Consider the following 13746-nt stretch of genomic DNA (forward strand, 5'->3'; position numbering starts at 1 on the left):
TTTATGTTTTTTATTTTATTTTATTTTTATCGAAATTTGATCCCTTTGAGCTCTTAGTAGATCCAGAGTTAAGATGGATTTGGGTTGGTTTAATTATTATTTATAATTAATTATAATTCTAAATATAAGTATAATTATTAATTTTATGTTTTTTATTTTATTTTATTTTTATCGAGTTAAAATGTTAAATATTACGATATTATATGTTACTCAATATTTATTAGTACCCCACCTAATAAAAAGTGGCCACGGGTGAGAAGAAATACTAATTAAAATGTAATATTATTACATTTTTCCTAATATTTCCCCTAGCTCCAGCCCAAAAGCATATCCCCTTAAATAGTTATATTCCACATAAATACCATGGGTCAATACCATTAATTTTTAAAAACCATAGGTCATTTCTATATTTTTTATTATTTAATTTTTATAAGATTATTTTGTTATTTTTATTTTATTTTTACAAAGTTAAATGGTTACATTATTTTAAGATTATGTCACACATTTCTAGCATACTATAAACATTAGATGTAAATTCAAAAAAATACCATCTATCCCTCCCACTAAAATTATTTTTATTTTTATTTTAATTTCAATTGCTTTTTATAAATGTGAAAATGGGGTGCTGTGAGGTTGCTTCAATTTAAGTTGGGTTTTGAAGAGTCGCGCTCTTACCATTCTCTCGCCAACGAGTTTGTATGGATGCTTATTTATTTATACACACACTTTGCACTTATCCATTCATCACACCGCTAATGAATGAAATGGCTCTAACGATCTTCGTTTCTTATTTGATGATGATAATATGGTTCTTCTGGTGGTGGTCGGACGCCAAGATGGGGAAAGGCGGCAGGCGAGACACACAAAATGGTAACAATTCTTCATCTTTCTTCCCTTGTTATTTGATGATGATAATATGGTGCTTCTGGTGGTGGTCGAACGCCAAGATGGGGAAAGGCGGCAGGCGAGACACACAAAATGGTAACAATTCTTCATCTTTCTTCCCGCCCTGCTGCAACAACTCCGGCGACAAATTGAAGACATATGAGAAAAAAATTGAAGACCTGTCTTCCATGAACGAAAGGGACTGCAGAGCAGTGGTTTCTGATAAACAAAGATTAGAAAATAGTGTTTTGCAGTTGACAGATACAATTAAGGTCATATTTGCAGAATTTGATGAAGCATGTAAAGCTTGGGAATTGGAAAGGGATGGGCTTTTCTCACAGATTGTCGCAGCCCCAAAACAAACTGAGGAGTTCGCTAAAAGTAGCCTAATAGCAGAGCAAGCATGGAATGCGGATAAGGAGAATCTTTTGTCTTCGTTAGGCAATACATATGAGAAAAAGATTAAAGAGATGTCTTCCCTGAACGAAAGAGTTTTACTTGAAAAGATTGAGTTGGAATCTCAATTGAATGAATCCAAGGGAAGGATTGAGGAATTGCTTAAAAAACATGACGACGACAGATATTTGTGGTGTTCTGAAAAGCAAAATTTTCGAGACCATGAGGCAGAGCTGAAAATGGAGGTTTTTAATACGGCTACCGAAAGGGGATTGCTCTGTGAGAGAAATAGAATGTTGATCTCTGAAGTAGAGTTCTTGAAGGCCCAGTTGGCAGAGAATATAACGAAAATAGCTGAAATGCAAGATGAAAGGGTTCAAAATGAGAAGGTTCTACAACAGTATAGAACAGAGAATATTGATTTGCAATCCAACTTGAATGATGCCAAGGCAAAGACTCATGATCTACTCAGAAAAATAGAAGAAGACACGCTTTTGTGGGATGCTGAAAAGAGTAATTTGGAAGGCACTGTCGCAGAGCTGAGAGCAAAACATGAGCTGATGGCTAGTGAAATGATATCACTGAACCAACAGAATAAAGAACTAAGCGTTGACGCTGAGCTCGTGAAGTACCAGGTGAATGCATTGGAATCTGAGTTGAAAGAGTCGAAGAAGAGGAGTCTGGAATTATTACAAAAAAGCGAAGAAGACCGGCATTTGTGGGATGAGAAAAAGCGTAACTTAGAAGACATTTTTGTAGAGTTGCAAACAAAGCATGAAAATTTGATGTTACAGTTGTCTAGAAAGAAAGAAGTTGAAGAAGAATTGCTCGCAACAATGTCCTGTTTGGAAGAAATGAAGGAATCTAGTCTCAAGGGTGAGATAGAAATAGCAAATTTAAGGACTCAGCTTTTAGCTGTTTTAGAGGAAAAAGATGGTAAAATCTTTGATATACAGAGACAGTTTTCAGCCATGGCAGAGGAGAAAAAGAGCGAGTTAGCCACTTTACAAGATCGGCTTTCATCTATTGCTGATGAAAAAAAGATGGTCGAGGAGGAAAACAAGTCTTTACGTACTGAATTGGATAGAAGAATATCAGTTTCATTGGGAGAGAAGGAAAGAATTGAGTGCAGAGTAAGGAAGTTGCGAACAACCTTCAATTCTATCAACAAGCAGATTGATTCCACTAGGGCCGTTGCGAGAGAGAAAGTGAGGCAGTTTGTTAATTCACAGAATCGGAATTCAGTACTTGAAGAGGCCAAAAAATGCCTCGAGAATAAAAATGACTTGAACAGATGCACAATGGGCTCCAACGAAAATATCCCTCTGCTGAACAGAATAAGGGAATTCGAAACAGAGGCGGAATCTCTCAAAAATAATTCTGAATCTAATGACAATCATTTCCAGAATTTGATGTCAGACTGTCAATCTGCGTATAGAAAGGCACTTGTCCCAATTGTGAATGAAAACGGAACTCCAGAACGAAATGGTGCGCTAGAAGAAATTCTCAAAACCAGATCGTGTTCTTCAAGAAAATGGAAAATCAAAGGTCTCACCTAAAAGACGAACAATACAAAAGCTGAAGACTGGTTCGTTGTATAGCGGTTTGCACTATTTTCTTAATTTGATGTCCGTCAACATTGCATGGCTTTATAACACTTTGACATATCTCCATGATTTGTTTTCATGGTTGTTGGTGGTTTTCAACGTTGTACCGTAACAATAACATTGATTTGATTGGTTTTCAGTGTTGAACGCAAAATATCGTTTTGCACGATGGACCTTTCAAGAAAACTAGCATCTTTTCAACCGGGCAAGTTTTTCCCAGTGAAGGTAATGAGTGCCTTGTGTACAAGGAGTTTTTTTAACGTTAATTTTCTTTGACATTATGTGGATATGTGGTATAGTCATGGATATGTATATTAACGAGTCTATGGTTGCAGGTGGATCTATTAAGGGAATTGGACTCTCTTGAGAGATGGTGTGGATATGTTCAGTTACAAGCGATGTGCTTGGCACAACAAGATGAGGTAATTTGTGTATTGTTATGTTTATTTATGCAGTAACATTTATGTGTTAATGACAACATGATGCGGGGAGTTACATGGAAAGAGAGATTGTTATGAAATTGCAGGTGGATCTATTAAGAGAATTGGAGTCCCTTGAGAAATGGTGTGGATGTGTTCAATTACAAGCGATGTGCTTGGCACAACAAGATGAGGTAAATGGTGTATTGTTATGTGTGGATGTGTTCAATTACAAGCGATGTGATTGGCACAACAAGATGAGGTAAGTGGTGTATTGTTATGTTTATTTATGCAGTAACATTTATGTGTTAATGACAACATGATGCAGGGAGTTACATGGAAAGAGAGATTGCCATGAAATCTTGACTAATGCTTACTTTGAGCTTTCCTTTGGAACCATGGGGATTGAATCATGGTATTTGTTGCTAGTCTTGTGCTTTTGGTCTTTTGTGACTTGTTGAGCTTGATTTGAGATTTTTCTATGTCTAGTGCATGATCATGCCACTTTGATTGACGAGTCTTGTTGTGACAAAATTATGATTTTTTTACCATAAAAATATAATTTAAAGACTCTTCAATTAAGAAATCTCGGGATGAGCAATCTTCAAATGTTCTTCTTCCATTTATCATTGGAGCCATGGATAGGATTGTTCGTGTTCTTAAAAAGAATAATGTCACTACCACCTTCAAGCCCCTTAATTTTATTAGGAGATATGTCAAATTTATTAAGGACAATGTGAACCCTAAAGACATGAAAGGGACTTATTCAATACCCTATTCATGTGGGATTCCCTACATCTGAGAAACTGGCTCCTCCATTAATCGGAGGATTCTAGAGCATGGAATAGACATAAAGCATAATCGCTCCTACTCCTCAGCTATTGTTAAACATGCGAGAAAACTAAGCACCGTGTCTGCATTAGAGAGTCTAAAGTCATTGCGAAGATTGATAATTCCAACCATAGGAAGTTGAGAGAGACTATTGAAATTGAGAGACATGCCAAAAATCTCAATAGGGGCGATAGTTGGAAGTTAAGCAAGAGTTGGGTTCTTGCCCTTTCTCTGAGTTTTATTTTATTGTTTTGTTTTTAATTTAATTTTATTTCGATTTCTTTTTACTCTTATGGATATATTTATTTACTCATCTTTTTATTTATTCATTTTTTTGGCTTTGAGAATATATATATATATATATATATATATATATATATATATAACCTATTAATTATAATATTTTAATCACTATTTTGACTAAAAAACTAGCTGTTAAGATTAGTTTTTATTAAATAATATTATTTTCATAACGAAGAATTCTAAAGCTTGCAAATGTGTGCATGCTACACACCATTGATCAATTTATAGTTATAGCTACCCAAAGGCATTAAACTTTATGTAAATAGGTTTTAGTTATTTAACACTTTGTTTTGGAAGTAGATATGACAAATCCCATATTATACATGATTTCCCAGAAGTTCTCCATGAAAAACTACTCAGAACTGGTCAAAACTGGACCATCTCACCTGCTCCATGGTCAAAGTGCACTGCATCCCACCTAAATGCACACGGGAGGTGTGATGCGTACTGAAAAGCCCTTCTATGGGGTGCGATGGGCGAGAGTGGACAAATGGCAGAGTCATTTGCGAGGTGGAGGATCATGAAATCTTCCAGAAACTTCTCCTGTGACACTTGCCTCTCTGCATTCGCCCAGCGATGAGTAAGAGATCATCAATCTCCAAGTGGAATCAAGAACTATCAGAGAGAGGACACTAATCAAATCTCAGAAGCCGACTCACCCCCCTTGCAAACATCTATATATGGATCTCTCATCCCAGAGATCCAAAGGTTGGAATTTTGTATCTTGTAAGGAAGTGCTACTGGTTTCTTAGTGTAACATCATAGTGTTGGGTGACCTAAGCTTTTCTTGAGGTGAAGAAGGGATTTCTTGCTGAGAGGATGACGCTGGGCCAGAATAATTGGTTGTAATCCTCTTTGCCATTCTTTATATTAATAAAGCTATTCAAGTTTTCCTCCACATTCTTGTATGATTGATGCTATATGCTTTTGTGTGGTCAATATATATCTGGTCCTATATTGTTTATGATAGTAGATCTCTGTTCTTGGATAGTGTTATGTTGCTTTGATTCCACAGGTGCTCTTTGAAGCTGGGTAGACGAGGAAGCGAGTGGCAAAGATCTATCAGAAGGGAGAGGAATCAAGCAAGAAACCAAGCGCAAGACAGAGGTTGGTCTCCTTTGTTCCCCTCTTATCTACTTCTCATAAAGGAAAATGAAAGCAGTTTTAGTTAGTTTGTTTCTAAGATAGCTACTAGTCTTAGTGGGACTAGCAGCTCTGCATGGACACTAGATTTCCCGATAACACCTAGCTAGCACTAATTCTCTCCCTAGCAATAATTTTGGATTGAACCCTGCATTCTTAAATCTCTAAAGTAATTGAGCTACAAAAGGAAAAAAGGAAGCAGGGGAAGAGTGTATAAAACAACCAATGAAAGCACATGAAAATTGGCATAAGAATCTAGTTGAGGAAACTGCGAAAGTGAATATCCCTTGATTGTTGACGTAGGGGTAGACATCATAGAGAGATCCGTACACTAGACCATACCAACCATTGATTTCGTAGCTTAATGAATGTCATTGATTAAGGAATAAAGGCTTAGGTCACCACAAAGGTCCTTTGGGAGGTTTCTAGTAAGACACAAGCACGTTAGAGGGAGACCTAAGTCGATGGACATATAATAAAGTAAATGTAAGATGCATTTTTTAGCAATAGCTTGGGGAGATTTGTCCCTATGAGGAGTAAATCAAAAGAAAGAGCAAGCCAAGGGTCATTGCGACTACAAAAGAGGGTTACAACCACTAGAGCACTTAGAGATGCTTCTTTTGGCTACATATAATGAATTTGGGGCACAACTATGTATGCTTGGCTTCAAGGGGTGCAAAGGCACATTCTTTTTTGTCTACATTGAGTATTGACTAAGGAAGGTTGAGAGAAACCAAGTGAGTTGTGTTAAGCTGTCGACCTTCAAATTAAATTTAAAGCATTAATTCCATCAAAAAAAATGTTTGAGAAGTCAAAGCTCAATAAACTTGGTCTAAAAGAGATATGTTCATAAAGTGATAACTACCAAAGAGGTAGGGACTATGCTACTATGCAACTATCCAACTAGTTAATGTAATGAATATACCTTATGTTTAATTTAATTGTTAAATTTATTATAATAGTTAAAAAGGTTAGGTTGATTTTTATTTAATTTAATTAAATAATGATTTAAATTTATAGATTTAAGGCTTTGGTTGTGGGTTTTATATTTAAGAGTCCATAGTTAGAGACATTGGTTTGAATGTAACAACTCTGGTTAAAAATATATGTAAAATTATGTAAGGCTACTGAGATGGGACACATATTCCAAGCTGAATGGTGGGGAGGACATCTTAGTGGGTGTTCATTTGGTTGTTTATGGCTAAGGAAATTGGAAAGGGCAATGACTAAGGCATTTTGGCACATTTATTTAAGAAAATAATGGAAATTAGGAGATAAAGAAGGTGAAAGGTCACAGGTTGCATGTGAGGAGGAAAATGAAGGAAAATAATGGAAAATGAAGAAAATAGAGACCTCATTAATAAAAAGGCTTCTAAGGAATAGTGGGTAGGACTTACTAAGTTTAGTTTTGGAGCTCTCTCTTTATTCTCTCTCTCGCATATTGTTGGAGACTTAGAGTTCTCTTGGAGAACCCATGGAGGGATGACATACTTGGATTCTTGGATCAAGAAGGAAAAGGGAGAGCAAGAAAGCACAAGAGGGCATTGAGATCAATAGCTACAACATGATGTGCTTGCAGGTACCGAGTTGCATGTATGTTTTCCTCATTAGTTTTGGTATGCATGGCACATGCAAGTGGTTTCTTGGTTATGATCTATCATTGGCATGGAGGATGGCGAAGATTGACAATGGATTGCCTAATCGTACCATTTCCTGGATAGCCATGGTGATTGTGGGTTTACATTAATTATATTTTATTGGTTGTCATGTTCCTTTGCTTGGGTTGAGTTACTAGTCTTGGTGCCTTGGTTGGACAAACACTTTGTAGACCGGTAAAAGATGTGGGTTGAGTTACTAGTCCTGGAGCCTTGGTTGGACAAATGCTTTGGAGCCTTGAAAGGTTTGGATAGAGACCGATCTGATGATGTTTTTGTGATATCCGATCGTGAGGTGGAATCAATTTTTGATGGGTTGAGGTGGATGGATTTTGTGAGCCCTAGATGGTTTTTGATTGATGTGTTTTATGAGATCCCACATTCATGCTTGGAATATGGCACGGGGGTGAATGGCTAAAGGGAGATTTAGCTCAGCCATTCTACGGTCGGGTGGAACGTGGAAGTCCCATCTCTGTTTTGGATTTTGTATCATTAATGAAAGGTGATATCTCCTTGTATTTATATGAGCATTAAGTTGGATTATATGTGGTTTATATGGATATGATTTCATTGATATTATGTCCTTATTATGTTGGTTATGTATATGTTTTATGACAATAGTAATGTATGCCTTTCAGCATGTTTTTAGTTGTATGTGAATGGATAATCTGTCTATGACCTAATAGATGATAATGTAACAAATTGCATGAGGGAAAATGGTTCATAGCAGATAAGTATGAGATCCCTACACTTAACTCTGTTGTTTACACTTGTAGGTTACATGTCAATGATATGTTTGACGAAAAGTCTACCATGGCTAGTAGGGATTGAGTCAATGTCTTGAGCAAGTATTTTCTTTAGTACTTTCATTTTTGTCACTTTACTAATTTGAAGAGATGGATAAGTTTTGGGCAGTGTCTTGGGCCCTGAGCCAGAAAAGGTGGCTTCAATCCAAGGGTTGCTGTCTCAACACTGACAATTTTGGTCCATAATCACTGACACGCAAGCTTGTGAGAGTGACTTTAGGTTGCTAGTCCCTCCCTGGCAAATAGCATGAGAGCGACTATGGCCCAAGAGGCCTAAAACGATAGTGGTACCCAAGGACAGGCTGTGTGAGTGGTTGAATTGTATTTTGATGGTTTTGTTGATGATGTTGGATGTTTATATGGTCTGTTTTTGTCAGTTCCACTTCGTTATTGTGACTTAAGAGGTTGAATCATATCATAGTGGCCTCTTGTTGCATGTTTACCTCGGCTGGTTGGTTTCTTGGGTAGATGTGGGTGGAGGGTGTTATAGAGTGGTATCAGAGCATGGTTGCGCTCTCCTTGGGCTATGTGTTGATCATGCTTTCATGTTGGTTGCATATGTGCCCCTTAAGCATGTATTCCATGTCCTGGTTGCATTTTCAAGGTGTTTATCATGGTTGTAGTGATGTCGCCATGTGAAGGTTGAAGGTGATGTCGTAGAGTATGTCTTCATGTGTGTATGATTGATTATGTAGTTGTTATGCATGTATGGTATTGGTTATAGTTATCCATGAATAGTAGGTCAAATATGCCTTGTGAAGTCATTGTATGAAATTTATGTCATCATGATGCTATTGGTTTTTATGATTCTAATGTGTTGGCTAAGATAGAGCACGAGATGTAGACTGTCAAAGTTAGGGTGTAGCAATAGACTTTGGGGTAAGAGCAGACCACCATGTAGGTATGGTATGTTTGACATGCATGTATGTAATTTAAGGATCTTAATATGCATTAGGTTTATGTACATGTATTTTGATGTTATGGTTACATTCATGATAGATGTTAGTTGATCAGTGTAGTTATATGCACGTGTCGGATAATCAAGAATGGTAGTATGCTATAGGTTAACTTCTTGTTGTTGATGAGCATGCTATAGGTTAACTTGTTGTTGTTATATGATAGATAGCTTGATGGTTAGGTCATATGTTGTTGATGAGCATGTTATATGTTAATTGATTGTTGTTATATGCTAGTTAACTTGATAATTAGGGTTATTTCATTAAGATCTTGATGTTGTATTTTGGATTGGTCATATGTGTGATGGTTATATTCATTGCATTGAAGATCTTGATGTTCTATGTATTGTGTTGACCTGGTTTGCCCTATGCATTTGGTTATGGTTGTGATATTCATGTACGAGCCATAATATTAGTGATGTGGTGTCATAATCTATACTGATCATACATATGTGATTGTTATGCATGAACGGAAAATGCTTACGAGCTTATGATGTGAACATGTTAGTTAGTTATTGATATGGATATCATGATTTAGGTTTGAGGCAATATGTTGTGAAGTTGTATCATGCTAACCTAGATTGATTGTGTAGACAAGATAGCCTCCCTTGAAATACACTAAGGTATGAGTTCACTTATGTTGTATATTTGGTGCTTGATTATGTCATCTATTTGGGGTTCAAATGTTTGGTGTCTATTATGTCGTCTGGTTGATTCATTTAACATGGTATGTTTGCAAGTTGGTTGAATGTTTGATGAATTGCATAATATGAGTATGTGTTCCAATGATCTTGTTTTAAGATGATTATACTAATACATATGTGTTGAGATAGTTGATAGATACTTGAGTGTAGTAGGTGATAATTGTAGCATTATGTCTAATGACTATGAGTTGTCTATGATTTATGACATGATATAGATGATTGTATTGATATTTGGAACATGTGGTTGACATGTGTGAGAAGCTGCAAGGTAACAAGTTAGGTATTAGTGTGACAAGGTAACACTTGATGTCTTTATATAACTAAGAGTTGGGTGATGTGACTGTACATAGTAAGCCTCGATTGTAGCAAGATAAAAATGGTAAAAGAAAGGAATTGGACAAGAATTCATTTGGCTATGTTTGGAAACCCTAATTCCAAATGAATGGGTGCCTTGCATACAGGGAGTCCTTTTAACCTTGATTTTGTCGGACATTATGTGGATATGTGTTATAGTCATGGACATATATATTAACGAGTCTCTAGTTGTGGGTGTATATGTTAAGGGAATTTGAGTCCCTTGAGAGATGGCATGGATGTGTTCAATTAAATGTTCTTGGAACAATAAGATGAGGTAACTGATGTATTGTTATCTTTATTTATGCAGTAACATTTATTTGTTAATGACAACATGATGCAGGGAGTTACATGGAAAGAGAGATTGCCATGCAATATTGAAGAAGTCTTACATTGAGATTTCCTTAGGAACCATGGGGATTGAGTCATGGTGTTTGTTGATAGTCTTGTGCTTTTGGTATTTTGTGACTTTTTGAGCTTGATTTGTGATTTTTCTATGTCTAGTGCATGATCATGCCACTTTGTTTGTGGAGTCATGTTATGATAGAATTATGATTTATTTATAATTTTATTTTTTAAGGGTTTTTCATAAAAATGAATTCATATTTACCATAAAAATATAATTTCATGAAAGCTAGTAAAGACTCTTCAATTAAGAAACCTTGGGATGAACAATATTCAAATGTTCTTCTTCCATTTATCCTCAAAGCCATGGATAAGATTATTCGTGTTCTTAAAAAGAATAATGTCACTGCTACCTTCAAGCCCCTTAATTCTATTAAGAGATCCCTTAGATCTATTAAGGACTCTGTGAACCCTAAAGACATGAAGGGATTTATTCAATCCCCTGCTCATGTGGGATTCCCTACATCGGAGAAACTAATCGCTCCTTTAATTAGAGGATTCTAGAGCATGCAATAGAAATAAGGCATAATCGCTCCTACTCCTTAGCTATTTTGAACATGCAGAGAAAACTAACCACCATGTCTGCATTGAAGAGTCTAAAGTCATTGCGAAGATTGATAATTTCCACCAGAGGAAGTTGAGAGAGACCATTGAAATTGAGAAATAGGCCAAAAATATCAATAGGGACAATAGTTAGAAGCTAAGCAAGAGTTGGGTTCCTACCCTTTCCTTGTGAGTTTTATTTTGTTGTTTAGTTATTAATTTTTAATTTAATTTAATTTCGATTTCTTTTTACTCTTATGGATTTATTTATTTACTCATCTTTTTATTTATTCATCTTTCTCGCTTTGAGTATTGACCAAGGAAGGATTAGTTCTGGGCAGTGTCTTGGGCTCTGAGCTTAAAAAGGTGGCTTAAATCCTAGGGTTTTCGGCACAACACTAACAATTTTGGTCCATAGTCATTGACATGAAGGTTTGTGAGAGACCTTCCTCTGCTCATGTGGGATTCCCTACATCGGAGAAACTGGTCGCTCCTTTAATCAAAGTATTCTAGAGCATGCAATAGAAATAAGGCATAATCGCTCATTCTCCTCAGCTATTGTTGAGCATGCGAAGAAAACTAACCACCATTTTTGCATTGAAGAGTCTAAAGCCATTGCAAAGATTGATAATTTCCACCATAGGAAGTTGAAAGAGACCATTGAAATTGAGAAATAGGCCAAAAATATCAATAGGGACAATAGTTGGAAGCTAAGCAAGAGTTAGGTCCCTGCCCTTTCTTTGTGAGTTTTAGATTAATTACTATTAATAATCTCATTTGAATTAACTTTATTTTTCAATAACTAACCATTGATCTTAATTTTCATTATATATAATTTAATAATTTAATATTAAATAATTAATATAAATTCTCTTATAATCCCTTACTATTGACTTTATTATTTATAATCTTTTGACTAAAAAACTAGTTGTTAAGGTTAGTTTTTATTAAATAATATTATTTTCATAACGACTACTTGGCTGCCTAGCAATAATTTTGGATTGAACCTTGTCTTCTTAAATCTCCAAATAAATTGAGCCACAAAAGGAAAAAAGGAAGCGGATGAAGTGTGTATAAAAAAATAATGAAAGTACAAGTGTAAGATTCTAGCAAAGGAAACCATGAGTGCTAAAATCCCCTGATTGTTGATGTAGGAGCAGACATCATATAGGGACACCACCTACATTGGACCATATCAACCATTGGTTTTGTAGCTTAATCAAGGTCATCGATTACGAAATAGAGGCTTAGGTCACCACCAAGGTCCTTTGAAAGGTTTCCAATAAGTAAGACACAAGCAACTTAGAGGGATACCTAATCCCATGGACCAATAATACAGTAAATGTAAGATGCATTTCTTAGCAGTAGCTTGGGGAGCTTTGTCCCTATGAGGAGTAAATCAAAAGGAGGAGCAAGACAAGGGCCAACGAAACTACAAAAGAGGGTTACAACCACTAGAGCACTTAGAGATGCGTATTTTGGCTACATACAATGAATTTGTGGAAGAACAACTATGTATGCATATTGAGACATTAAGTGTTTGGTTCAAGAGGTGAAAATGCACATTCTTTTTTTGTTTACATTGAGTGTTGACCAAGGAAGGTTGAGTGATAACAAGTGAGTTGTGCTAATCCACTAAATTTCGAACTAAATTTAAAGCATTATTTCCATCAAAAAAATGTTGTAGAAATCAAATCTCAACAAACTTGGTCTAAACGAGACATGTTCATAAATTGATAATTACCAAAGAGGTAGGGACTATGCTGCTATGCAACTATCCAACTTGTTAATATAATGAATATAGCTTATATATTTTTTTTAATTGTTAAATTTATTATAATAGTTAAATAGGTTATGTTAAATTTTATTTTATTTAATTAAATAATGGTTTAAATTTATAGGTTTAAGGCTTTAGTTGTGGGTTAAGTGTTTATATCTAAGAGTCCATAGTTAAAGACATGGTTTAAATGTAGCAGCTCTAATTAAAAATACATGTAAAAATATATAAGGACTCTTAGATATAAACACTTAACCATGTCTTAGACTATGGACTCTTAGATATAATTGGTTTAAATGTAGCAGCTCTAAACATGGTTATAGTTATATCTATGGACTCTTAGTTATAGTTAAAGACATGGTTTAAATGTAGCAGCTCTAAACATGGTTATAGTTATATCTATGGACTCTTAGATATAATTGGTTATAGTTATGCATGAATAGTAGGTAAAATATGCCTTGTGAAGTCATTGTAAGCAATTTAGGTCATTATGATGCTAATGTGTTGGCTGAGATAGAGAAGGAGATGCAGACTATCAAAGTGAGGTTGTAGCATTAGATTTTGGGGTAAGAGAATATCGCCATGCAGGTATGGTATGTTTGGCATGCATGTATGTAAGTTAATGATCTTTATATTAATTAGGTGTATATACATTAGGTTTATGTAGATGCCTTTTGATGTTATGGTTACATTCATGATAGATGTTAGTTGATCAGTGTAGTTATATGCACATGTGTCAGATAGTCAAGGATGTTTGTAACTTGTGGTTGTATGCATTGCTATTTTTGTTTTATGTTTGATAACTTGATGACCTTGTTATATGTTGTTTATGAGTATGCTATATGTTAACTTGTTGTTAGATGATAATTAGCTTGATGATTAGGTCATATGTTGTTGATGAGCATGTTATATGCTAGTTAACTTGATAATTAGGGTTATTTCATTGAGATCTTGATCTTGAT

The sequence above is a fragment of the Pinus tabuliformis genome, chromosome 7 (genome assembly GCF_031772625.1).
Source record: "Pinus tabuliformis cultivar Carrire ecotype Pingquan chromosome 7, CPIR1, whole genome shotgun sequence".
In the NCBI taxonomy this organism is placed as follows: Eukaryota; Viridiplantae; Streptophyta; class Pinopsida; order Pinales; family Pinaceae; genus Pinus; species Pinus tabuliformis.